This window comes from Rana temporaria, chromosome 9 (genome assembly GCF_905171775.1).
Source record: "Rana temporaria chromosome 9, aRanTem1.1, whole genome shotgun sequence".
NCBI lineage: Eukaryota > Metazoa > Chordata > Amphibia > Anura > Ranidae > Rana > Rana temporaria.
In genome coordinates this window covers 105,628,261-105,645,877 of record NC_053497.1, presented here as the reverse complement: position 1 = coordinate 105,645,877, position 17,617 = coordinate 105,628,261, and the positions used below count along the sequence as shown (strand labels likewise).

The window sequence follows — 17,617 nt, the reverse complement described above, 5'->3', positions numbered from 1 at the left end:
TTGAGTCTGTTTTGTCTACTTGTCACTGTTGCCTGAGAAAGCGGGCCTTAGTGGTCCTGAAATGTTGTACTATGGTGGCAAATACTGTAAAAGGTTTTTGAACTGCTACAGTACAGCAGTCTACTGGTGCTGCTTTGAATTTTTTTTTTGCACTGTTTATGGCAGCACCATCCATTGGTGCATCTTAGTACCCATAATTAGGCTCCTTTTTTCACTATTGCGGCTTGTCATGCGATATTGGGCACATAAAGTTGCATGACAAGTCACAGCCCATTGATTTTCAATGGCATCTGATCCCATCTATGCGACTTTGAAAAGGTTCCTGCACTAATTTGATACACTTTGATCCAGAGAGACTGTAAAGTTGGATCAAAGCTGCACTCAGTCGCATCAAAGTTGCACTCTATACCGCATGACTTTGGGGTCACAATAGTGGAAACGTAGCCTAAAAGTGATTGTAAAGTCGTCTTATTTTTATATATAAAAAAAAAAGAACAAATAAAGCTAGCGACTGAATACCGCCACAATTCCGACAATGAGGTAAGGCTTCACTTTGCAAAGAATACCCAATCGCATGCAAGGGAAAAAAAATGCATTTTTGCTTGCACACGATTGGATGATGGATGTCAGCAGAGTTTCTGCTCATTTACTAAGCTCTGGAGGAACTGCACTTGCAGAGTTACAAATACACTTTGCAAAGTGCACAGTCTATTTGCCTTTAGTAAATCATCCCATAGTTTCCAAGAGTGTCAGATAGTGAGAATGCATGGTAGATTGTTCTCCAAAGAAGTAAAAATGGTAATGATTAGAGCATCAAAAGTTACCAATGTGGTACTGTAAACCTGCCTTGTTGAATGTCTTCCTTCAGGCCTTTGTACATTCTGCCCCCTCCAAAAAAAGCCTAAAAGCAGGGCTGTGGAAATGTGGGCCCCCCAGCTGTTGCAGAATTACACATCTCATCATGCTTGTAACTGTCAGTCTTGCAGTGCTTCATGGGACATATAGTTTCATATCAGCTGGGGGGCATTTGTTGCCCACCACCACCCCACCACCTCTGCTGGGGGGGCAATTGGTTGCCCACCACCTCTGCTGGGGGGGGGGGGCATTGGTTGCCCACCACCCCTGTGGGGGGGGGGGGGGCATTAGTTACTCACCACCCCTTTTTTTGAAGTATTAAGTAAACACAATCATTAGAATCTTGTATAATGTTAAACATATTTATGTAATTTTAGGCCTTTTACATTTTCCGTTTTCTTTAAAGATCACCTCACCAGGTGTTCTTTAAAGAAAAATTAAGATTTAAAAGGCTAAAAATGACATTAAGACACACATTTCACACTCAGGAGTTTTTCAGGTGGGTTAAGTACTAAAATTGCGCTTAAATACTGCCTGAAAAACTCCTGCCTTGCCGTCTCAGTGTGAAAGCCTGAGTGCTTTCACACTGAGTCGATGCACTGGCGGGACCACTCCAAAAGTCCTGCTAGCAGCATCTTTGAAGCAGTGTGTTTACCGCTCCTCCACCGCTCCTTCCCATTAAAAACAATGGGTCACCGCGGCAATACCGTCGGCAAAGCGCCTCTGCAGAGGCGCATTGCCAGCGGTATTAACCCTTTTTCCGCCGCGGTTAAAACCGCACCGCTAGAGGCCGAATACCACGCAATTCCGCGGCTATACCGCCACCGCGCACCTCCTGCCCCAGTGTGAAAGGGGCCTTATATGTTTAACATTGTATGAGATTGTATGAGATTCTAATGATTGTGTTTACTTTTACTTTAAAAAAGGGGCGGTGAGCAACTAATGCCCCCCAGCAGGGGTGGTGGGCAACTAATGCCCCCAGCCCATCCTGCTATAAAGTTCCTTTTTCAGATGCTTCTTTTATGAGATGACAATGTTAAGTGTCTGTTATTGAATTGCGCTTCTGTATTGGCAGCCTGTAACTTGTTCTTCTGGTGGAGACTATGAAGTGGGTAAACCAGTGTTCAGTGCGTGATTATGGTCTTATGTCAAATCAGGAAGTCCTCCCTGAGAATTGACATTCAACTAAGTCTGAGAGAACATAGGAAATGTATGAAACATGCTAAAAGAGGTCAGCAGCAATGAGACAACAAGAAAAACACATGGCACTTGTTACTTGGTGCTTTAGCTAAACCACATGTCATGTAGGTGGGGCTTTATATCTATATTTCTTTAATGTTACCTTAAAACACAATTCATTTTTTTTAATCTGGGTGTCCTAGTGAAGAAGAATCTCGGACATGCATTTACAAAAAAAAAGCCACAGATAATATTGGTCTCCTATAAGCATTCTATGCTTTAAGATGAAAAACCTTCTGCCTTTAAGATCTATGGCTGTAAGGAGGGCAGTGGTTTCAACATTTAGACAGGTTGTGCATTCTCATGCAAGTTTACTAGAATGCAAAGGCCCATAAACTGCAAATCAGGAGGAGGTCAACGTCATGTAAAATTTGCCTGTCATATTCGAATGATCTCGGAAACATCTCAAACTGTTGCCACAGACACAAGCCCAAAGCCTGTCAACACCAAAAGCCCTAAACCATTTGCTATGTTAGTGGTGATGGTTTATAGGATTTTTACTCCCAAGCCGATCATTTTGTGCAGTTCTAGAGGACTCTGGGGCAACCTACAACTCTCCATTTCCCAGAACCATCTGGAGAGAGTCCCAGGTGGCCAAAGTCTGCTCTGAAAAATGTGGTTTCTATGGCAGTCCATTGAGCCAGAGCTACAGAATTTAATGTTATTTGTCCGGTATTGGCAGACACAGAAATGATTTGTTTCACTTAGGGCTCTTTCAGACGTACGGATCACGTAAGGACCTTTCTTGTCCTCTTGCTCAGCGGGGATCGATCCGTTGATCCCCGCTGAGCCGGCAGATGACAGTGTTCACCCGACGTCTGTCCCCGATCCGCTCTGCATACAGATGTAAAAATAGGATTTTCCTCCGTCTGCAGAATCGGAGCATAGCGGACACTGATGACATCGGGTGTCAGCGGATGAACATCCGCTGACACCCGCTATCCCATAGGGATGCATGTATGTCCCTTTTTTATCCGTAAACGGATGGATGAAAAAAACTGACATGGTCCGCTGGTGTGAATGGGGCCTTAAGCCCTGTACACATGATCGGATATCTGATGGAATTTAATCGGATGGATTTTTTAGTCGGATCTCCGATGAAGCGGACTTTCATCAGTCTTGCCTACACACCATCGGTCAAAAATCGGACCGTGTCCAAACGCGGTGACGTAAAACACTACGACGTGCTGAGAAAAATGAAGTTCAATGCTTCCAAGCATGCGTTGACTTTATTCTAAGCATGCGTGGATTTTTGACTGATGGACTTCCACGCAGACGATTTTTTTTTTTCTATCAGTTTTTTATCCATAGGAAAAATTTAAAACGTGTTCTATTTTTATTTCACTGATGGGAAAACAAACCAATGGGGCCCACACACGATCGGTTTGACCGATTAAAACAGTCCATCGGACAAACTGATCGTGTGTACAGGGTGTAAGTTTGGGGTGATCAGACTCCAGCGGTAGGTGCGTGTTTAGTAAATACGCCAGTCCAGAACTAAATTAAGGACCTGGTAGCCCACTTTTATTTAAAAGCACAAAAAAGTTCACAAATAAATCAGTAGCCCTCACAGGGGGTTCCACCATTATTCTTTCATTCTTGCCATCTGACTGTTTCAGGCCTTAGGTCTGCTCCTCAGAACAAACCGAGTTTCCTAGAGTTAAGCTCTCTCCTAGCTTACTCCTGATCAGAGCCTTGCTGCTCAATCACCAATGACATCTGCCTCCTGCAGACATGCATACTCTGGCTGCACCCATGCAGCCTCTGACTCCTCTGAGTGATGGGAGTCCCCCTGACTCCCAGGAACAGACTTCCTGTCTGTTGGGTGGGGCCCTGAGCCATAGTCAGGTCAGAACTAAAGGGAGTAATGATACTGGTAGTCTGTCTTAAAAAAGTGGTATCGGGACAACCCTAGTTTCACTTATAGTAAGGTAGTAAAAGTCCTCATTGCAGGACTGTTTTTACTTGGGGCTTTTATGCTCCCTGTGCTGGTTATGACTCCTGGAACCTGATTTATGATAAGTGGCTGATAGGTTGGTCTGCTACCCATAGCAGCCACCTTTGTTTCTCTTAGAAGTGATGGGTCGTCATGGACATCGGCCCTGTATTCTTTTTACCCATTTTATATCCTGGAAATGTTTGCTTGATACCTTTTTGTGATGGAAAATGTTTGTTCTGTGTTTTTTTGTTTTTTTGTTATATAGTGCATGGCTGTTATTTTGTTGTCAGTTTATTAGCCATTAACGATTATTTAAGGCTGATTGCGTTTGGAGAAAGAGCCGATCATCTTTCCTATAAAAGACGGCAATAAAAAGAATGGAATTTACAGACATGGCCTCTCATTGTTAAATGTTTTTATTTGCAGGATTTTATTGGATAATGTATTTCACGGTTCATCGTGTGAATTTATTGCTCTGTTTGTATCTTTTGTTAGTGGTGTATTTCATTTTTATATTGTGAAAACCACCTTTGCTGTTTTACATATTCTTTCCTGATTCTTAAATTTCTGCTGTAATGATCAGGTATTCATATTTATAGTGACGGTAATATTTGGTGTCAGCTCACTGGTGAATTTTCCGATTGTCGCGCGGATTATTCCAGTTGTATACCAAGCCCAGAGGTGCAGCCGGAGTGCCCCCTCCAAGCCTCCTCATCCGGAATTCATCATGCGGGGAGCTGGTAAAGCTCTGACCCTTCCTCACCTGTTATATCACCAAGCCAATCTGCGTTTTCTCACCCTGCCTCCTGTCTGCTCTTACACCAGACTTTTGTGGTCGGCTGAGCAGGAGACCAAGGCAGATGGGTGATCTTTACAGCTTCTGACCGGTGAAAATTCATCTCTGCCTGCAACTGCTGCTCTTCGCCGCCCCACCAGATGTATTTTTAACTCCTCGTACGAAGAACCTATGCTGGTAAATTGCACATCTCTCTTAATGATGTGCGGCACAGCGTAGGTGTTTGGTGACGGGAGCCTTCGGTGTCCATACTGATGATTCCACATGAGTAGCTTTATTCAACTTCATAAACTTTTGCTTTTACTTGAAAAAAGAAACATTGTAGCTGTTCTAGAGGTCCCTGCCACAAACCCTGCAGAGAGCTGCCCACCTGCTCTAGAACTACAAATCCAGGCATACATGTGGGGTGCCTGCTTGAGTTTGTGGTTCTGCACAACTAGAAGAAGCAGCAGCAAAAGGCAGAACAGCAATATTATATAAAGTGGAAGTTCAGGCAAATCCTAACTAAGGATAAATCTACTCCCATCCCTATTCTATCTAACCCTGTAAAGAAAAGATTTGTGTACTTGCCTATTCTGAAGCTGCTCTGGTCCGGTCACATAAGTTCTCCAGCGGCGGCTTCTGTGTAGAGCAGAGATTGCTGTGTAATTTAGGGCATGGCAGCCATTTTCATCGAACAAAACGTGAAGTTCACATAAACATCAATTGCCCATGCAGTGTTTTTTCCTTAACGTGAATAGTCAATTGAAAATGCCAAGCTACCTGGATCTTTTGTCAGCAGCACTCCTGCTCTTCTTACCAGTCCGTCTGACTGTTACCTAGCTCTCCTGGTTTACTTGGTTCACTTGGCCTCTATTGGCAGTGCCATGCTATAGGGCCCACTTCTGGCCTCTGAATAGGGATTCTCCTGACATCATGGTAGGATCCCACTTGACTCCCGAGATGGGGCCTCCTGTCTCCTGGTTGGGTCATCTCTGACCCCTGGATGAGACGGCCTGTCTCCAGTATGTGAGCTGTCCCCAAACTGGGACCCCTGAGCTATATTCAGGCTTGATTTATATAAAGATCCTGCAAACCTGGATACTCAGAGGCTGGAGGCATCTAATAAAGTCCAGAAACAGGATTTAAGGCTCCAGCCCATCCAAGACACCTTCAAGCTCCAGGCCCCAATCTGCGTTTTTGGTTTTCTCCAGATTCTGTAGTTGGTTTCCTCCGCTCAGAAACAATAGTCTGGAACAGTCTCACAGTAAGCCTTAATGCGAATCCTGTGTCATTTGACCTTACATTTTCACAGTATATTGTCACAAGGGTTAGATAGGCTAGGCTTAGAATTGGGGTGGGAGCAGGTTTAGCCTTAGTTAGAATTTGACTTGACTTCCACTTTAAGGTACAACAGACCCATAACAGTAAAGCTGCAACCTTTGCTGATATCTCTGCCTGTAACTTCCAGTCACATTTACAAATATTTTAATTCTAGCGCTAGTTTCTGCTCGGTTTGGTTTCTAAAGCATTAATAAGAACAGTATAAGTCTCTGAAAGGCTGCAGAGGAGCAAGGCAACAATATGGTTATCTTTGATGGTCCTCTCCGATGGTGCATAGCTGCTCTATGATCTCTAGCATAGATTTCACATGGTCACACATTTGCTGGCCTTCTTTTAGTCTCATCTTTTTATATAGTTGTCTTAGCAGAAATAACTTGCTGTTTAGACTTGAACGCTCATGCAGTTTCTGTAATAAAGTCCACATACCTTTGGCCATTTTTCTCCTGTTATGTGGATAAGCTGGTCATCTTCCCATAGTAGGCTTATAGTTGCTTTTGCCTGTCTATCCTTCCTGTCCCAGTCCTCCGTCTCTCAGTTTGTGGGTCTGTCTGTATTCAGCACTTGCCACAAGTCATTCATGCTAAATAACACTTTTAGTTTAAACTTCCACAGCATGTAATTGCCATGGTTTAGCTTTGCTATTGAAAACATCACATCTAAATTGCTTGCCATCTTTCAGCAGCCTGAATACAGTACTCACTGTAGATTTTATTTCCAGTGCCTGTGGGTGCCCTGGGTGCCTGCTGGGTTTGCTGGGCGCATAACCTGTAATGCATACAATATGTAGTTCTACTTTACATTACTTGCTGTTCTTTCAACACTCAACTCCCTGGACATGATGAAGTGGAGCCTGGACGACTCTGTGACATCAGCAGACTTCAGCCCACACTCTGCTGAAAACAGATCACAAGAGTGCAGAACCAACTGCACTCCTGTGATCCATATGAAAAGTATAGCCTAACAAGCTTTTAATTCTGAAATACTCTGACTCTCTCTAAGATGCTCTTTTTTTATACCAAATCATGTTAGACGTGTTGCCAATCAACCTAATAATTTGCAAAATTTTCTTCTGGTCATTTTGAAAATTTTTGATGATTTTTTTTTTCTATTGTGCATAAAATATGGGTTTGAGGTTTTTTAAATCCTTGCATTCTGTTATGTAGATTTTACACAGCGTCCCAACTTTTTTGGAATTGGGACTGTAGTTTTAAAAGCCCCCCAATCACATTCAAACATTTTATCCTTTAACTGTCGTTTTCCAGCACTTGCTTGATCTTGCACTTGGCTGATTTGCTTGCAATGAATCAGCCTCTTCAATCTCATGACTAATGGAGTTCTTGATTCAAAACATTTGCCCAGCTACCGGTTCCCCTTCAGCCAGTTTTCTGTCTGTCAATCTTCTTGTTGGATACCTGTGGAGAAGCCCTATTTCTCTCTTCTGGATGATGTATATAATTCACAAGGCCAGAGGAAGATGGTAGCAGAATGTAATGAGGGCGCAGTTCCTGGCAGAAGACCTGTACTAGCTAAATGGTGGAGGTAACCGTGACTTGATATCATCCAGGACATTTTCTGAGGACATGCACCAACGATGGTGAAAGTCTTGTGGATAATATTACAGGTGCTTATAGCAGACCAACAATATACCTGTGAAATCACGTTATTATATTAGTCTGTTGCTGCACTAGGTTTACAATATTTATAAATACATTTCCCCTTCCCTTAACAACTTTTGAATTTAGCATTTAAAACAGGTTACAGCCTTTCAGATCAGTGTCTCTTTTCAGAGTACAGGTTTGATGTGTAAAATAGACTTATCCTGGATTCTTGCATATTAAAGCGGGAGTTCACCCGAAAAAAATGTTTTAACCTTAGATTGATGCTCATTTTCTCAAGGGGAATCGGGTAGTTTTTTTAAAATCGAAGCCGTACTTACCGTTTTAGAGATACATCTTCTCCGCCGCTTCCGGGTATGGTCTTCGGGACTGGGCGTTCCTACTTGATTGACAGGCTTCCGACGGTCACATCTATCGCGTCACGAGTAGCCGAAAGAAGCCGAACGTCGGTGCAGCTCTATACGGCGCCTGCGCACCGACGTTCGGCTACTTTCGGAAAATCGTGACGTGATAGATGCGACCGTCGGAAGCCTGTCGGAAGCCTGTCAATCAAGTAGGAATGCCCAGTCCCGCAGCCCATACCCGGAAGCGGCGGAGAAGATGCATCTCTAAAACGGTAAGTACGGCTTTGATTTTAAAAAAACTACCTGATTCCCCTTGACAAAATGAGCATCAATCTAATGTTAAAAATTAACATTTCCGGGTGAACCTCCACTTTAACATCAACAAGCCCCTTTTGATATGTGCAATTAGATTACAGATACCAAATGTCAACTGAAATCTGGCCTGGTCAATTTTGGACTTACATATATATAATAATAGAATCTCCCACATAAATCGGCCAACATATTACAACATGGGGGATTGGATAAAGACGGACCGTAGAGTCCGTTTTCATCCGATCCACCAGACGGATGGAAAATAGGGTTTCCATCTGTCGCACTTTGGCGGATTGAAGCTGGTCGGATGTCGGAGAACATGCCACCGCTGACATCTGTCGCTCCATAGAGGTGCACGGAGCATCCGTTCAGGTCTGCCTAAAAAACTGACAGGTGGACCTGAACGGTCCGCCCGTGTGAAAGGGGACTAAAGCTCATTACACACATTACAGTCAGGTTGTAAAATCTTCTTAATGATCTGGTAGATTTAAAGAAGATTGTTCAACCAGATTGTAATGTGTGTGTTGAACTTTAACGGAGATTGTGCAGTCAGACTGTCTATATGCATGATGAATTTCATATTCTTCTGTTCTTTTTACAAGTAGGTAGTGTAAGGGCCTTCTTGATTGGATTCAAAACAAGTTTTGGTTTCTCAGATTGTAATGTGTATGGTGAGCCTCAGAACTAGCAGAAACTATGTAGTTAAGGGCTACCTGGTTGTGTATAAACTGAATAGGTAGTTTAAGTCACGCCTCCTATTGCCTACTTTTGGTAAATAGAAGGAAGATTGTGTAGAGATTTTCTGTCAGACTGTAATGTGTATGTGAGCTTATTGTGTTCGGACATTGGGGAGATTTCCTGGCTGCCAAAATACATTGATCAGCACTGCCAGAGAGAACATGTTCTAACAAGCTGGTTGTACACAAGTCTGTCGATAGATCGGCTTGTTTACAACCAGCCTGCCTATACATGGTTGAAATTCGGCTGATTTATAGTGATGGTCAGACTCTCTGCTCACTGAAGACCGAGAACTGAGCGATCGGCAGTCTTTGATTGCTCATTTCTCTGTGTAGAGGCAGCTGGGGACAGGTGTGGCGTCTGAGCAATGCTGCATTCACCTAAGTGAGTTTATATGTTTGTTAGTTTGACATCCCACACTTCCTTTTCATCGCCATAACAAGGGCATAGACCACTTTAAAACCCGGAAGGTTTTCTGATCCCTCTCCAGGCTTTCCAAAACGGAAAAAAAAAATATGTTTTGCCTTTTAGTTATACTTTAAAATAAACCTAATTTGTGGAAACGGTTAACTTTTTTTGTATCTTCCTGTTGTTACCATAAGCCTCTAGTTGTGGAATAGGTTCTCTGGCAGAAATGCAACGCCCAAGATCTTCAGTCATGGTGCAACTTGTAGTTCCATGTCCATTACAGTGCAGCTGGGTTGCGTCTCACCTGCATTTCGGTGAGGGATAAAGCTAGCGGGCGCAAGTCTAAATTATAGTCGTCTGCCTAGCAGGAAGAGTTTAAATGGCCTTCTTTTCTCTCTCCATAGAGATGTCTGTATTAATCAGATTCTACACCGTCAGATCCTTTATGGTTGCAGCAGGAGTAACCGCCAGCCTGGCGGGGGAACAAAACACTCCACTCTTGATGAATATCTCTGGTTGCTGGGACAGTTCAGCAATATCCGGAGTAATATGACAGCACAAGGGTTAAAGCAGATACCTTGTATCATTATGGCTGATAAATTATATTGGTTGTCATACCTTTCAAACTATATATTAGGCAAGAAATGCGAGGGATTACTTTGCACAGATGAGAAGGGACAGAATGTTGTCACCTATAACGGGAAGAATCTGAATAGGGAACCTCATGGCTGTGTCACTAGGTATTCTTTAATAAAATGTATTCTTAATGGGACTTCAAAGCACCTTTCCAATGCACCTGTGTTGCAGCACATCACAATACATAGTAATGCATTACTGTACATTGTGGTGAATTGTTGTGCTCTGCTACAAATAAATAGTGCATGCCATTTTTTGGTGCATTAAGAATCCCATTCAAAGGAATCGGCTGCCTTAATGCAATACATTCCAAACATTTTATGCAACACTTTTATCAATATAATGCAGTCAGGCCAGCGTGTAGTGTATAACGTGTAGTTTTTTTCCTTTAATCTGATGTATTATTGCTGCAGCCCTACATTGAGTATCCCTGTGCCAGCTGGAGATGGAAAGCTCTGCTCCCACAGAAGGAGCATGGTACTCAGGGACAATGATACTCAGGGAGAATGCACATTGTTGATTGGAGCATTGTGGAGAACCACTGGACACTGAGCGAGGGCAATTGGCCCTGATCTCCAGCGTACTGCTGGTAAAGAGCCACTTGATATAGAGCTGCAGCTATAATACATCCTTCTAAAAAATAGACCTACACAAATGTTAGATTATAGCCAGCTTGATTGCAGTAGAGCAGGGGTGCCCAACCTTTTGAAGAGCAAGGGCCACTTAAGCGACTAAGAGTGGGTGGATGGCAGCCCACTTGGCTCTATAGAGCCCACTCTACTCTCAGCACACCAATCTCACAAATAATACAAGTCTATGGCTCAGTGCAGGTAACCCCCAAGTGCACTTCTCTGCACCTGCGGATCAGTTTGAAAGCAGCCCAGTAACCACTGCAGAACAGATATGCCCATATATACACTGATTTTAGTAATAAACTTTCCTTTAATAACAGTGTTATATTCTATTTTATTCCATCCCAGAGCAGGAGGTCGGGGGCCACATCACAGAGGGCTCCGCAGGCCACATGTGGCCCCACTGCAGTAGAGTAATAAAGGTTAAAGGGGTTGTAAAGGTTTTTTTTTTTTTTTTTTTTTTTTTTTTTTCTAAATAGGTTCTTTAAGCTAACCCTTTCCTTTGATTTCCCTTCTAAATGTTTTTTTTTCCTGTTTTCTTTGTCTGAATTTCTCACTTCCGGTTCCTGCTCAGTAAGCTGTTCTGGCTGACTAGCCCCCAGCCAGAACAGCTCGGATGATGGTGGAAAGCTTACTGAGGAGGAACAGGAAGTGAGACATTCAGACAAAGAAAAAAAAAACATTTAGAAGGGAATTCGTAGGAAAAGTTAAGTGAACCAACAATGCACTAGCTTAAAGGAACCTATTTAGAAAATAAAAAACAAACCTTTACAACCCCTTTAAAGTGGGTGTAAACCCACTTTGACAACTCGCACTTACAGGTAAGCCTAGATTAAGGCTTACCTGTAGATGCAAGTAATATCTCCTTAACCCATACGGTTATTTATTTGCAGAAAACACTGCACCGATGTCTACGGCGCAGGCGCACTGAGCGTCCCGGCTTTATTAATGGGATCATGCCCGTCCTGCGCGCATGGTTTTATTCTACAATGTCTGTTGCTATAGAGGTCAGTACGGGCTTGTTTTAAAGTTTATTTGGCGTTTGTTAGGAATGTGTAAATATTTGAATGTTAATTGTTGGGCAACAATTCTGCTTTGATTTGTCTGAGGTGTGTCCGTCAGCTTACGTGGAGCTCCGCTCTGATGTAAGGACGGGGAGTACTTTTACCAATACAACCAGCATTTTTTACCTTTTTTTTCTTGGTATGAGACCCCCCAGATCTGATGCTGTAAGAGGTATTTTGCACCCATCCCCTACAATCAATGTGAAGTTTAGTGCCCATCTTTCACAGATTTATATGGCCAGTCGGTGGCACTCAGCAGAGTTCATTTAGGATTCTATTTATGGAATTGAAGCTTTTCAAAGACCAGTCGGTCTCATTTACAAATGCATTGAAAGGATTAACGTTGTCTTCAAGGTAAAAGATAAATTTTGCAGCAGATGTTCTGGGTGTCCCCGGGGTCTAGGGGTGTGTCTGACCTTAGACCTGAGGGCACTCCAGCTAATTAAGATGGAAGCCGACTCTGTCATGACTGATTCAGAAGTTGCACAGAATTCCAGGCTCTTCCCTCTACCTGTGACCTGGCATCTATCATCCATGGGAGAAAGGGGGGGGGTGATCTAAGGGGGGCTGTGCTGTTGCTTTTATATGGGGTAATTCATGGGGGGTAATGTATTTGGCATTAATAAAGTACACCTATTTGAAAAACAAAATTGTGTGACCTATCACATAAATATTTTTTCTTTGCAGATTTGTTATTCCTTCTTGAGAGCTGGTTCACACCAGATACTTTCCAGGGCATTTTTAAAGCCAAAAATGGAACTTCCACTCGTTGTATTCCTCCCCCCTCTGGTGCCACATTTGACACCTTTTGAGGGGGAGGGGGGACAGCATACCTGTCTTTCACAGGTATCCTGCATCCAGACTGCATGTGCTACACATTGTTTGCCATGTATTCCAGTAATCTTTGTTCACACCAGTGTGAGCAGTTTCAGTGCTTTCAATAAAAGTACATCCTATTGCATTTTTTATTTTATTTTTTTGATCAGCGTGCATCAAAATGTGTGTAAATGCAATAGACTGCACCGTACTGCACATTGTCCTAAAAGATTTTTCACGTGTAAAAAAGCCAAACAAAATGCATGGGACTGCATTGGAAACGTATCAAAAACGCATTAAAAACTGTGTATGCAAAAACGCATCTGCATGGCTAAAATGATGGCGTGAATAAGCCCTTAAAGGAAATCTATGGTCACAGCATACATATTATTTCATTATATACTGTACATCAACATTGTAATAACAATACAAAACAACAGTTCTATTTAACAATCCAATATACTTTAAAACAATCTCTTCATCGCCTTTCATTTCTTTTCACAACTTCCTGCATTCCCTACATGCTTTGCAGCTTCTTCTCTGCTGTTTAATTTAATTTCTAAGGACTACATCTCCCATGGTACCTTGCCTACAAGCTGTGATCCCTGTACTGACCCCGCCTCCTGAAACTCTTATTCTCAGCACTTCTGTATTTCAGAAGGTAGGCTCTGTGGAACAATTTAGGGCTATTCACACTAGGAATTGCACAGGAACATGCTGCTCGTTCTTGTCATGAATATGCAATAAAGTCTGGCAGCTTACCTGATCTCCATGTGTTCATTAAAGGCCTGTCTTTTATCACCTTCCTTCCTGTATGGCTCCACCCCAGGCCATCTCAGTAAGCCTATATTAACCACTGCACTGCTAGTCTGCTTTGCTGTTCAACCTTTGTTTGTAGCTTGAGTTCCTGTCTGCTGTGTGCCAAGTTTACCTTCCTGTGTACCGATTTTGGCTCTTGCCGGTTTCCCTGACCTTTTGCCTGTCCCTCGGTTACCCTTGTCTGCCTGTTACCCTGACCTCGGCTTACCCATCACTATCGCTTGTCCTGGTTGCTGCTTCTCCTCTCTCCCTGCGGAGTGTGACCTAGGGGACCCCAGGGGTTGTGACCTGTATCCAGCTGCAGCGAAGGCCATCCTCACCACCAGAGGCTCTGATGAACACCAATCTTGGTCTTAGACTCCGTGCCCTGAGGAATCTTGGGCTCACACTTCCTCTCTGTTCACAGCAGTCGGCTAAAGGGTTCACTACCCTATGGTGCATCCCTGACCCTAACGGGGTGCACTTGTCACCTGGCCACAGGTGACCTGAGAGTTCTTATGCGATTCATGAGTGGATCTGTGCAATGTGATTTGAGCCCATTGATTTTAAATGGGCCATATCATGCTGCACCGCATCAAAAGTAGTGCATGCATGCATGTTTGGGGTGTGGTTATGTTAACATTGACACCAGCTGCAGATTCAACTTCAGTGCACTTTGAACAAGGTGCGGGAAACCTGCACAGAAAGCGGGTTTCCTGCACCGCGTTTTGGTGTGAATGTGGCCTTAAAGTAGCTGTGGGGGGGATCTTGAAAAAGTAAGTTTTTGAACCTCAAGATGGTTCAGAGTATTAGGAATAGGCTAGAAATAATTGAAATTCATTGTATATGTTTTTACATTTTGATCATAGATGCACTTTAATGGAATTGATCATAAGCACATTTCCTAGAGCAGTGGTTCTCAACCTGGGGGTCGGGACCCCCTCGGTGGTTGAATGATGATTTGCCAGGGGTCACCGAATCCTAGGCTGTTCCTGAAGCCCACACCGCTCTCCCAGTCTTTTTTTGCGGTAGCCCAGCAAGGCTGTACCTGGAGCCTGCGGCCGCTCGCACAGCCAATTCACAGCCGTCAATTAAGTCCACAACATGGCTGGGGGGCAGAGACTAGAGGTCAGCTGACTGGTGAGGAATTCGAAGTGGGAGGGGCTGGAGGAGACCCTATCCTGATTTTGGCATATGTGTCACTACTACGAGACACCACAAAGTCAGAGACACAGAGAGTAACACTACCTGTGTTTATAGTTGCCATTAAAAGTCCCCACTAGTTCTCAGATCAGCAGACCCTAATCAAGAGCACCTAAGTTGGCTGATCAGGACTCCCCCCATCACTGCCACTGATCCCAACTCCCCGCCAGCAATTTTTAGTTAGGATCTGTTCACACTTTCGTGACTTGGGATCCGACTTGTGAGACCCCAAGTAGCATGATATTTGAAATCCCATGTTAGTCAATGAGAGATGTCTTAATTGGCACTACTGAAGTCGCTCCGACTTTAGAAAAGGTTCCTGTAATATTTCGAGGCGACTTCTAGCCTACTTGTGCCCATAGACTTTAATGGACGTTGCCTCCAATCCTGATCCTCATCTATATTGATGTGATTTGGATCCGACATTACAGGAAGATTAACCAGCCATTCCCTGAAAGTCGCATCAAAGTAGTTTTCAAGTCGCCAGCAAATTGCCAGGAGGTCGCCTGGCAAAGTCGCACGACTTTCAAGCCGCAGTAACGTGAACCGTACCTGAATGATTAAAGTCTTTAAAATTTCAGGTTTGAATGGCATTTTTGTTAGTGTTGTGTGTTCTATTACTTCCTGTGCCGATGATGACAGAGATAACATTAGGGTTTGTGTACAGTTCATGTTTACAGATTCCTTCCTGTACAGTTTCCATAACATGGCAGAGATTGCCATCTTCTTGTAGGTAGATTCATATTTGGCTCTGCTTTATTTTCCCCCGAAATCAGTGCAAGAATGTGGTTGTTGGCTTTTCCAGCATCCTTCTTCACTGACCTGCTGGGACTTGTAGTCACATATATGGGACATAATAGTTTTAAAGAATAGGAAACGTCTGTCCTATGGACTGCTTAGCCCCTCTGCATTCCATTTCTGTGTTTTAGTGCACATAGGAGACCGAGGTGTAGCATCTAACAACACTGGCTGCAGCCTGTCACAGTCTATGGTAGGCTGAAATACAATGGGGCTGAACTCTGTACTGAGTAGTACTTGCATTTATGGATGTATACCTGGAATAAAGGAAAAGGGGGGGACCATTTCTAACCCCCCCTTCCCTTGTGAGATTGTGGCAGCGGAGTTTCAAGTATCCCCTTAACTTAAGATTTGGGAAGGTGTGCTATTGGTCACCTTCCCCTGTTTAGGTCAGGTCACTTAGTATTCAGGCAGGTTGGGAAAAGAGCAGGAAGGTGCTCTATTGGTCACCTTTTCCTAGGTAGGTCAGGTCATCTGGTATCCAGGCAGTTTGAAAAGAGTGGGAAGAATTTTAAATTAAAAGGGGGGTTCCGAGCCCCTGAGGTTCAGTGGCCCCAGTAAGCACATGCTGTGGTGTTCCCTCCCTCCCTTTCCGTCACAGATAAATATTTTATGTGGTAGTGTCACCTTTTGTTAAGGGGGACAGTTTACGAGCCTAGGTTTTACGACAAGATCTCTTGAAGTTTTATATGATCTGAGTGATTTTCTGGTTGAGGAATGTTTTGATGGAAGGATTTGCCCCCTTCCTGACCAGGCCATTTTTTGCGGAACTGCACTGCGTCGCTTTAACTGACAATTGCGCGGTCATGCGATGTTGTGCCCAAACAAAGTTTATGTGTCCCCCCCCCCCCCCCCCACACACACACAAATAGAGCTTTCTTTTGGTGGTATTTGATCACCTCTGTGATTTAAACTTTTTGCGCTATAAGCAAGAAAATCACAAAAAAAATTGAAAAGAACACTATTTTGTAGCTTTTGCTAAAATAAATAAGCGTATACTGATTGGATTTGTGCGAAACATATGGGGCCAGATTGAGAAAGACTTACGCCGACGTATCTACTGATACGCCGTCGTAAGTCCAAATGTGCGCCGTCGTATCTATGCGCTGATTCTCTAAATCAGATACGCCTGAATTGTGGCAAGATACGACCGACGTAAGTCTCCAACGCTGTCGTATCTTGGGTGCATATTTACGCTGGTTGCTAGGGGCGCTTCCGTTGATTTATGCGTCGAATATGTAAATGAGCTAGATACGCCGATTCACAAACGTACTTGCGCCCGTCGTAGTAAGCTACCACGTTTACGTAAGGCGTTTTTCCGGTGTAAAGTTAAACCACCAAAAAGCTGGTCTAAGTCGTTTAGGGTATGGACATCGGAACTGCCGTCGGATTTTACGTCGTTTACGCAAGTCGTACGCGAATGGGGCTGGGCGTAGGTTACGTTCACACGTCGTTGCCATTGAGCAGTCGTATCTTAGGGCGTAAATTCTACGTGATTCTGAGCATGCGTGCGCATGCGCCGTTCGTACGGCCATGCATTTACATGGGGTCACAATTTAGTTTAATACAACACGCCCACTACCTGCCTACTTTGAATTAGGCGGGCTTACGCCGGCCTATTTATGTTACGCTGGCGTAAATATGGGAGCAAGTGCTTTGTGAATACTCAGCTTGCCTCTCAATGTTGCGTCGGCGTAGCGCATATGAGCTGCGCTACGCCCGCTTAAACATACGCCGCTCTACGTGAATCTGGCTCATAGTGTCTACAAAATAGGGGGTAGATTTATGGCATTTTTATTATTTATTTATTTATTTTTACTAGTAATGGCGGTGATCTGCGATTTTTATCGGAACTGCAACATTGCGACTGACAGATCGGACACTTCACACTTGACACTTTTTTGGGCCCAGTAGCCACTGATTACTGTAAAAATGTCACTGGCAGGGAAGAGGTTAACTGTGTTCCCTAGATGTGTTCGAACTGTGGGGGGGAATGTGGCTGACTAGAGGAGACGACAGATCGTTGTTTCTATTAGTAGGAAAACACGGTCTGTCTCCTCTCCCCTGACAGAACCGAGATTTGTGTGTTTACGAGCA

General features: G+C 43.7%; 1 protein-coding gene across 10 annotated transcripts in view; it reads left to right on the top strand.

Moving 5' to 3' along the window:
* The window catches only part of VAV2 (vav guanine nucleotide exchange factor 2), a 324,488-nt gene that overhangs the window by 51,969 nt on the left and 254,902 nt on the right, over nucleotides 1-17,617 (top strand). The window lies entirely within an intron of this gene.